General features: G+C 43.7%; 1 protein-coding gene across 3 annotated transcripts in view; it reads right to left on the bottom strand.

Moving 5' to 3' along the window:
- CDC42EP3 (CDC42 effector protein 3) overlaps positions 1-9,950 on the bottom strand; it is a 49,892-nt gene that overhangs the window by 2,465 nt on the left and 37,477 nt on the right. Inside the window, exon 1 of one of the 3 annotated variants that reach the window (XM_019527377.1) lies at positions 974-1,419. The exons of 1 other annotated variant lie outside the window; for it this stretch is intronic. The gene's annotated coding sequence lies outside the window, so the exon portion shown is untranslated. Of the gene's footprint in view, positions 1-973; positions 1,420-6,534; positions 6,582-9,950 lie in introns of those variants that run through there. One more of the 3 variants, XR_002099441.1, reaches the window with a different exon arrangement.

The raw sequence follows: 9,950 nt of genomic DNA on the forward strand, positions 1-9,950 counted from the left end.
GGGGGGGGGGGCGGGTTGAAGTTCGTTAGAGTTCCTTCGACAGAGTTGCTCAGCACCATGCACTTGGTAACCTTACTATCTCAGATCTTCCTCTTTTTTGTCAGTCATCTTTAGTCTAAACAATGGGCAGTAGCATCTGACCATTGATATTTAACAGAAATATAGCGAAAAAAACTTTTTAAATTGTTTAAAAAAATATCTGTGGCATTAAAACTCTATACACTGTGCTCTAGATGGGTCTAAGAAAGTTCAGTGTCAGAATCACATAGCTTAGATTTTGACAACCTGAAAGTACAAAACAGTATAAAATAGCCAATTTTCACAAGTATTGAACATGTAACAATCACCAACTTCATTTTGAAAAATATATATAATCAAGCCATTTATTTAGGAGCTTAACTTTTGCCACCTTTTTGAAGTGCCTAATTTAAAATTAGCTTAAAAAAACCAAAACAGTAGAACAATTATTTTTAAATGTTAACAATCCTTTACAGCAGTGAGGACCAAGGTGTTTGCTGTATGTGCCACAAATTAAGCCCTTCCTGAGTGCCTCTCCATTGGGCTGCCTGTTCCCTTCACAATCTGCCACATGCCACACACACAGGCTGCCCATGCCACTTGTGGCAAGCATGCTGCAGGTTGACCACTCCTGCTTTACAGAATTGAAAACATCTATTCCCTTCTGTAATACAAAATCCTGACTTCTGCATGATGCCGCAATAAATGTGGTTTTTTTTCTCATGGCTGCTCTGTTTTGAGGGGTGGTGAGGGGGAAAGAGAGTAGAAATCCTTCTTTTTATTCAAACAATCAAGTCAAGACAGCCAACAAAGAAGCCCTGTGCAAGCAAAAGTCTTCCTCGAACAATCCTGCACCACCTTGACTGCCTTTCCTTCCAGCCACAGAATATATTGCCACTTAACACTTATTTGTTTCCAAGGACTTTTCATTTCTCATTTCCAGGTGCTGATTCACCTAAAACCCAATCCAGCTCCCATTAAAGATCCACTGAAACTGGAGTGGGATCTCAGATTACTAGAGTAGCTAACTCTGGGCTCAGCAGCTCTCTTCTGTCCACTTAGTTGTGTCCATACAAGGTTTTGCCCTCTAGCTACTAGAGGTGAAGGGCAAGATCTTTTCTAAACCTCACGACAGTTATGTCAACAGAACACTGCAAGGTAGATCCAGCTTTGCATATCAAACCTCTATATAAAATGAAATACGTTTTAGTATTATGAAATGCTAAAGGAAGTCCTAACTAGATGGCTATCTTTGGGTCATGGAACAGGGGAACACATGTTTTTAAAAGATGAAGTTTTAGCTAAATATAATGCTTTATCTCTGTTTCTAATTGCTAAACTGACCACATTGTTTGGAGGTTACTGCATTAGCGTTGAAATATATTTAGCTAAACAAAACGTCCAAAACTATACAGAGAATTCTACTCTTAGCAACCAAAGCAAAATGGTGGTCTTGTTCTTTGTTTAGAGCAGGGGTGGCCAACCTGCAGGATGGGTAGCATTTCTGTGTGTGGCAGACAGACAACCATCCCTAGGGGTGTGCAGGGCCCGGGGCATATCAGCCTGTGTGGGGCCAAGTGGGGAGGGAGAGGTGAGTGCCCAGACTGTGGAACTGGTGGTGTGTGGCAGCCACAAGACCCACAAAGAGCAGGACCCAGGGCAGCTGCCCCACTTGCCCACCCCTAGGGATAGCCCTGCATTCAAGAGATCAGGGAGGGGACAGGCAGCACAGTGGCAGATGGGGCAGCAAGTAGAGCAGTAGGTTAGTCAGGGGGTACAGACAGCGGAGCAGCAGATGGTGCAAGGGAAGGGGAACAGAGTGGCACTTGGGGAGAGTGCAGGGCTAATGGTGGTTAGCCCTTTCTGGTTTAGAGCTCAACCCTGACAGCACTTGACCTGCAGGGTTCCCCATGGGTCCAGACTGCACACTGGATGGGCAGCTGGACCGCAGCACACCGGGCCAGGCAAGGGCAATGCTGGGCCCCAAGCTCCAGCTCCATGCAGGAGGCTGGGAGGTGCTGGTGGCAGGCCACCAAGATCCAAGTCTGGCACAAAGGAGGATGTGAGGGTTGGGAGAAGTGCTGGTTCCCAGGGACCCAATCCTGGAGTGCAGCAGGAGGGGGCAGAGTCAGGCCTATAGGGCCCAGACCCAGCACTCAGAGCAGGGAAGGGGCAGTGCCAGGCCCCAGGGACTGATCCAGCTCACACACCCCCCACCACAGGCCAAAAGGTTGAGCACAACTGGTTCTGAGTATGCTATTCTACTAAGTCCCCTAAATAGAAAGAATCCTTACAGATCTAATTGTCCAGATTTCTTCCATTTACTCTATTTTATTTCCTACTCAGTTGGCAATTGTACCTACTGCTGGTTGAAAAATGGGCAAATTCTACTCTATTTAACATCCTCACATTCCCCCTCCCAAAATCTGGACTCACATCTAAACAGCCAGACACGAGCTCTAAATAGAGGTCTAGCTAAACCTGCAATGATCAGTTAAGTACCAAAAAGTCAAGTAACATCAACATTAAGAGTATGCCCAGCATTCATTCACTTTGCTTCTTGTTTGTCAAGTCACATTATGAAAGAGTCTTCAGTAGGGGTCAGTGTGGAACCATACTGTTTGGGGGGGAAGCTGCATGGAGTATTTACTGTCTGTCCTAATGTTTGCAGTCACTGCATTGTTCCAGTGTGCTATGTCACAGGTTGCACTTAGGACATGTTTTATTTAGATCACAGTAACCAGCACTATGAGTTAGAAAGTTTTCTGAGCAGTTGCAAGATAATGCATGCTATGTTTTAAATAAAACACATCCTAAGTGCCAGAGTTGCTGAAGAGTCCAGTGTGCTGCAAGGGCTGGGACCAACAAAATGCTCTTTTTTTTTTACTCTAGCCTTGGCATCACATTGGAGCCTCCTGATTGTATTACTTCCATGGAGCTGTTGAACTTTAGCTCTATGCATGTTAGATGATACAATCTGGAGATACTCCTTGCAGGAAAAGTGCTAACTTTGCTACATTGTAATGGCATTTAGCATGTGTTTTACTGCTTGAACGCTTGGTTAACTTCAAATGCAGTTCACATATGGCAAGTATACATGTGGCAAAGCCCCCAGAGAGTGCAGCATTTTTGTGGATGGACATTTCAAAGACGTTTGGTCCATGACCTCTCTCCATCCTGCATCTTCTCAAATGGTAAGAACACACAATGATGTGCTAGCTGCCGGGAGCACTAAGGCTACCACCATGGAAACTTTTAGGAGCCTGGTTAAGGTGTGCAGTTTGGCAGCAAGAATGTGCACCTTTGTAAAAGACTTCATTGGAACTGTGCTCCATTTACTGTATATTTGCCCTCGGTGGTTCTCTATGGTTTCCTGAAGGCAATATTTTAGAAGGTAACTGAGCAACGGGAAACAGACTCTTGCAATGACAGTCTTAACTCTGGTTGCCACTAGCACCTGAGTATAAATAAATACAGAGGAATGGCACAGTTAACATTGCAGGACACATTTAAAGAAATAAAGAAAGGATGAAAAAAAATACATCCCTACCTAAACTCCACTATAAGCAATAGCATTAGACCACAGGTTCTCAGAGCAACATTAACTCTGTCAAGCTGCATATTGTTTGCATTGATCAGCATTAAATTTAACAAAACAAGTACTGCAAATTGATATTAAAGAGAAAAGGATGCTATTCATGTACAGTGCGATCAAGTTCACTTGAGATTTATCATTTCCTTTGTGTTGTTAGGTCAGCTCGCCAAGCTGGGCCCCCAGGTTTTGCAGGCAGCGTTTTATACTGTCAATCTATTATGCCCCTCATTCATTCAAGAAGAAATGCTGGGACCTCAGTTTACTCTCAGTGCAAAACTGCACATGCAAAGCTAGCCCAGCTCGAACTTCACTTTCTTTTGTAGTCTTAACTGCACACGATTCACACTTTTGACTCAGCATAACTCAATTCTTTACCTATGTGAATGCCAGAAAACGAAGTGCTTAGCTCAAATGCTGTAGCCAGAGGTTATTAGTAAGCACTAAAAGAACAACTTAAAAAACAAACTGGTAGAAGGATTTTCTCTGAAGTTTTCAACAGCAGACCTCCAGCTCTCCTGTAAGGCCAGGCTTGGGAGCTCTCAGCACTAGTGGAAAACTTTAATTCAGATGTAACTCTTCATTTTCAAGTCTTAAACCATTCTGCCACAGACATCTTTTACCTGCCTCATGAACCCCAGGCTCCTACCCCATTCATCTATAACCTCAGTTTACCTCACAGCTACATCTTAAATTTGACAGGAGGCAGCTTAAGGACTAAGGCTACCAGCTGGAAGCAAACAAGGCTCAAGGTATTGTTCTGGTGATATAACACTTGGCCCAATGGAGGCCCAGGGTCACAGGCACCAGAAGACAATAAGCGGAGGCAGGCCAGGAGTCCATTTAGCAAGGCCAGAGGCAGCCCAACTCCCAGCTCCTCAATTCTATTTTCAGGGAGGGCTCGGAGATCTCAACAAGGCTGATCTGGCAGGGATGAAACACAAGTTCTTGCTCATAAGACATCTTAGACACTGAAGTTATTCCTGTTCACCAAAATTAATGCTTTTAGTTAAGGGGGCACTGTTGTGTTTAGACCAAGCACTGAATCATAGAAAATTAGGGTCAAAAGGGACCTCAGGAGGTCATCTAGTCCACCCTCCTGCTCAAAACAGGCCCATTCCCAACTAGATCATCCCAAGCAAGGCTTTGTCTAGCCTGGTCGTAAAAACCTCCAAGGATGGAGATTCCACCACTTTTTCTATGAAATCAAGAACTCCCCCCAACCCCTTCAAACACCAGCAGCTGGGAGGTAAGAGCTGGTTTGTGTCAGGAATGAGTCTCCATTACTTTTCCAGCACTCGGTGTGTTTGTAGTTTCCTCTCCTGTGGGGAACTCCAATGCCTACTTTCGCTTCTTGCTGCTCAAAACCTTCCTCACACAAGCAATGAAGATGGCAATCCTCCTAAGTGTCACTGCTCCCTGAACAGCAAGTACAACTCATCCACCCATGTCAGTCCCACTGACGCTGCTGGCAGAGCTAAGGGTGACGGGGGGGGGAGGGGGTGTTATTCTGACACCAGGCCACGTGGTACCTTAAGACTGGTTCAGAGAGGCATGAGAATTTGGAAGCCACAGCCTGTAAGATCTTGCTGGGATCCTGTGACCCCAGCTGACTTCCTGCCCTTTGGATGGGGGACTGGACTTAATGTTCTTCCAAGGTCCCTTCCAGCCCTAATGTCTATGAAATCTATAATACCAGACAAAAGTTGGTTCTTGCCCATGAAGGTTCATGCTTCTCTGAACCAGTCACTCTTTAGTGCCACCCTGCCCCACCTCCTGCCTGACACAGAGAGTGGGTCTGCCCTTCACAAAATGACAACTCCATGAAAAGAAACTGCAAGGAACCTGTACCAGTGAACACTTTCACGTTTGGCAATGGGATGTGGGGAGTTCTCTCAATCTACATCAGGGTAAGAAATAAAGAAAATAACCAGACATTCTGTAAAATTTAAGAGGATAAGTCTCTGCATTAGCTAGAGCCAGATTTCCACTTAGGCTACATCTGCACTTCAAAGGCTATAGCTACTTTCACTGCAGCGACAGTACTGAGACAGACAGGCTCCCAGGTGTGGATACAGGTTTGTCAGTAGAAGCAATTTTTCTGCTGCCAGAGCTGCGCCACAGCCCCCAAAAGACAAAAGCTCTGGCAGCAGGCTGTCTTTGGCTACCAGGGCCGTGTCCACCCTGGTGGCTCCGCCCATATAACTACATCAGTGGTAAGGTACGATCTTTTTGTGGACTTAAATGACATAGCTCTACTGGCAGAACTGCGTAACATAGGCAAGGGCTTAGTCACCAGATGAATGCTTTTGAAGCCCTGACCACAGGAATACAGTTTCCTTTTCTTAATCTCGAAACAAATAGATGCCTTAGGCCTTGCAACACAAACACTCTCCTCTTTGTCAAACATAAGAAAATGCAGTAATAACACTGTTTCAAAGCAGCATACCACCAGTGAACTCCCTGGAAAAACAGTATCAACAGTATACAGGGAGGGCGTGCAAAGTTTACAAAGATAAAACACAGTAGACCAATCATGAAAAATTACACGTCAGTTGTACCGAAAATGCATTACTCAAATCAGAATTGAGAGGCTATGGTAATGTTCTACAATTCTTAGGCCTTATTCAGACTAGGTAATTGTAGCAGCCAGCCATCACTAATAAATGAACTTGTGCAAAACAAGCAGGCCAAATTACTACCCGCACTGGTTGCATTTTAACCCTGGTTGCATGAAAACAGGCTAGATTATAGTGCAAACTGTGGCTTATCTGGTCCATGCTATAGGTTTGCATTGGTACAGACACAGCAATACAATCCAGAGCTGGCCTTAGGTGGCTGCAGTCAAGACAAAGACACATCTTTGTCAACCAGAGTCTAAACAAATCCTTTGCTATAGTAAAAACTGTAGAGCACATACTTACCTCTCGTTTTGAAATCCTTTCTAGATATCTGTATCAGGCAGCAGCTCCTGGAAAATGAGAGAACAGATGCATCTATTTATTGGCCAGACCATCTAATTTGTGCTTATATAGCCTCCAACCTCTTCTCAGAAGAGTCAACACCCCCTATTAAATCAAGGCCTATTTCTGAGTGGCTCCACCCAAATCAGTTACTAGTGATCCTCTCTTTGGCTTGGTTAGTTTGAATTAATTTCACCAAACTTTGAACTGCCTTGCATCAAAGTTAATGTCTTTGATTGGTTTAGATGTCTTTTCTTTTATTGTTCCCCCTGCAAAGAGTTTACACCTTTTTGATTAGGGTGGGGGGAGTGCAGCAGATTTCATTATCCAGGTAAGAATCAGGCCAATTCCCACTTCATTTCAGCTCAGGCGATTTATGCAACTCTGATCACCCTGCCCATCTCAGAGCAAGCTGCAACCCTTTCTGTCCCACTTTCGCTTGGAATTTTCAGACTAAAAAATACCAGGAAAAAAAGGTACATGAATACATGCAAAAAAAAGTCACAGTCCATTCCCTGAGAGTCTCAAATGAGTATCTCTCTTGTGAAACACAAAAGGCTTCAAATGTCTGGTATACATGAAAAGTCATAAATGTAAAATGGAACTTTAATCAGGCATTTTCCCTTTTTTCTTCTTCTCTCAAAGTGCTGAAATCCCTCTATATAGATTTTGTCCCTTACCATTTTCATTTCCTGTGTGCTTCATTTCAGAAAACATCATGAAAAAATATACTAGCAAAGGGTAGTGCATTTGAACAAGAGATAAAATAGTTTAACTGCAAGCATAGTCAATGGTAGATGTGGGGTGCAGAGCCTCTCTTTCCACATGCTTTCCATTCTTCTATTTCCCTCCTTCCCTCCAAATTATATTATGAATGAAAAATATATAGCTTTTGCAAGGTTATTCAACTATGTTAATCCTTCATCATTTTCCCTTCAAATGAATGAAACCACACTAGAAAAAACCCCACAAACTAAAACATTCAACAGTCTGATAAAGTTTACTCATGCCACTGAAAATGAGTGATTATTTCACACATCGTGAATCTGTTATTTTAGTCACTGAGTCAGCAACCTTTAGATGACAGCACTGTGTTATATCTGAAATCTAGAAGTTTGCCTGGTTTAAACAGGTATTTTCTAGTGGTAAAATCTGGTTCATGATGCCGTTTCTTACAAGTGTAGCTATACAGGTACAATCCTATATAGATATAAACTGTGCCTTTTATGCTAGAACAACCACATTCATAACAGGAAGTCATACCCATGTAGGCATATTGGTACAAGTAAAACAGTACAAAGCTTTGGGATTAATTTCAGCTACACTAGGGAATTTCAACTGAATTATTGTAAATAATAATATAATTGAATATACAATTCATTGAACATGGACTATTAATTAATTTAGGTTGGAAAATAGAAGTTTCAGAACAGCAGGTTCTGGGACAGGCCTGCAATAAGAGTAGTGGGAGATAAAACACCTAACAGATCTGAAAGCACAGCTTAGTAAATGTATGAACATAAGAGCTGCCATTTGCTAGGTCAGACTAGAGGTGCATCTTGCCCAGCATCCTGCCCGTGTCGCACAGTGGCAGAGAGCAGCTGCTGAAAGAAGAGTAAACAGGGTATATGACCAGGTCTTTTCCCACCGCTCCTGTCACTTGAAGCCTCCAGCACTTAGGGTCTAGGAAGTTCTGGTTCAGAGGCTGTGGCCCCAACTCCCATACTCAATAGCTACTGATGCACCTTTCTGCCAAGAAATTGTCCAGTCCCTTTTTTGCATCTGGTTAAACCATCATCTTTCACATACGTATATGTGGGATTATATGAGTGCCCAAAGATGATGTAGGAGACCCCTCTTCCAGCTTATGCTCTTAACTGCAACAAAATTGAATGTGAAAATATATACATTTTCATAAATTAAGAGCAGAAGGGGCCATTAGATCATCTAGTCTGACCTTTGCTTATCAGAAGTCATTAATGTATTACCACACGTTAAGCCCAATACACTTGAGTTTGACTAAAGCATGCCTCCCAGAAGACATCTGGTCCTGACTTTGAAAACAGTGAGAGGGATTCTCCATTTCACTTTCTTTGATTGTTTGTTTTAACTGTTAAAATTACCCTCACTCACAAATTAGTCATTTGCTTCTAACAAGAATGGCTGGTATCGCCTTCCAGTCGTTCACTTGGCTTATGCCTTTCTCTTGGGTGGAAAAGCCCCCTGGCATCCAGGATTTCCTCTGCAGAAAGTGACACACTCATCCAGTCAACTCACAAGTTTTGTTCTTGTGAACCGAACAGGTGGAGCTCAATAAAAAATGCTCGCTGTAACACTGGGGTGTCAATCATGTGGCCCACGGGCTAGATCCAGCCTGCAGAGCCCCTCTTTCCACCCTGCCAGACTACTGCTGGGCCCCTGGACATTTCAGGGTGCAGCCTGCCACAGAAATCATGGGCCCTTTAGCCTCACTAGACAGCTCAGCTTGCTGCCAGACCCCCAGACTCACTCCCTCAAGCTCACTGCCTCCATTGGCCCCCGTGTTGCTCCTGCTGGATCCCTTGCTGCTGCTGCCATGGTGGTGGCCACTGCAGCAGCCCTCACACCTAAGGCTATATACAGTCCCAGGCCTGGTGCCAGAGGCCCAGGTGATTTTGATACCCCTGTTGTAACCCTAAAACATCCCATTTTGTTTGTAGCTCCTTTCCAAAACTGTGGGCACCAGAACTACAGCCAGTATTCTAGCCCTGATGCTCAGTCAAGATCACCTCTCTTCCTCCTCTCTACTGTCCGGTTTGTCCCTCCTGCCCCGTACAGCTAAGAGGTTAGCTTTGCTGGAAAAACTGAAAAGTAGGCCAAGTCTGGAAGAGCTCACGTGGAGTTTTTTTTTCTCTTCAATATCACTGTTTTCCAGGGTGCAGCCTGCCGCCTTTGTTCAGAGATGCGTGACTTTGCATGTGGATGCATTCAAACACACCTTATTTGAACGTGCTTAGTTTACCAAGCAATCCAGGTCTCTCTGCTCGACTGCCCTGTCTTCCTCATTAATCCACTACTACACCAATCTGCGTCATCTGAAAAGTTTTATCATCAGCGTTTTCATATTTACTGCCAGTTCGCTCATCAAAATGCTGAATAGCATTAATCTCAGGACAAACCTGCAGAACCTCCATTCAACTCTGCAATTTGCTTTGAGATCTTTCAGTGAGCCAGTTCTCAACACATTTAACATGTGCCTGATTGAGATTGTATTGTGCTAATGTTTTTAAAGTCAGACTGTGAAATGGCAATAAAAGTCAAATGCTTTGCATTGACCCAGTTACCTTTAAAATCGATCAAACCTGTAAATCTCAACAAAAACAAATGATTTCAGGTTC

The sequence above is a fragment of the Gavialis gangeticus genome, unplaced genomic scaffold, assembly GCF_001723915.1.
Source record: "Gavialis gangeticus isolate Ggan-Ray unplaced genomic scaffold, GavGan_comp1, whole genome shotgun sequence".
In the NCBI taxonomy this organism is placed as follows: Eukaryota; Metazoa; Chordata; order Crocodylia; family Gavialidae; genus Gavialis; species Gavialis gangeticus.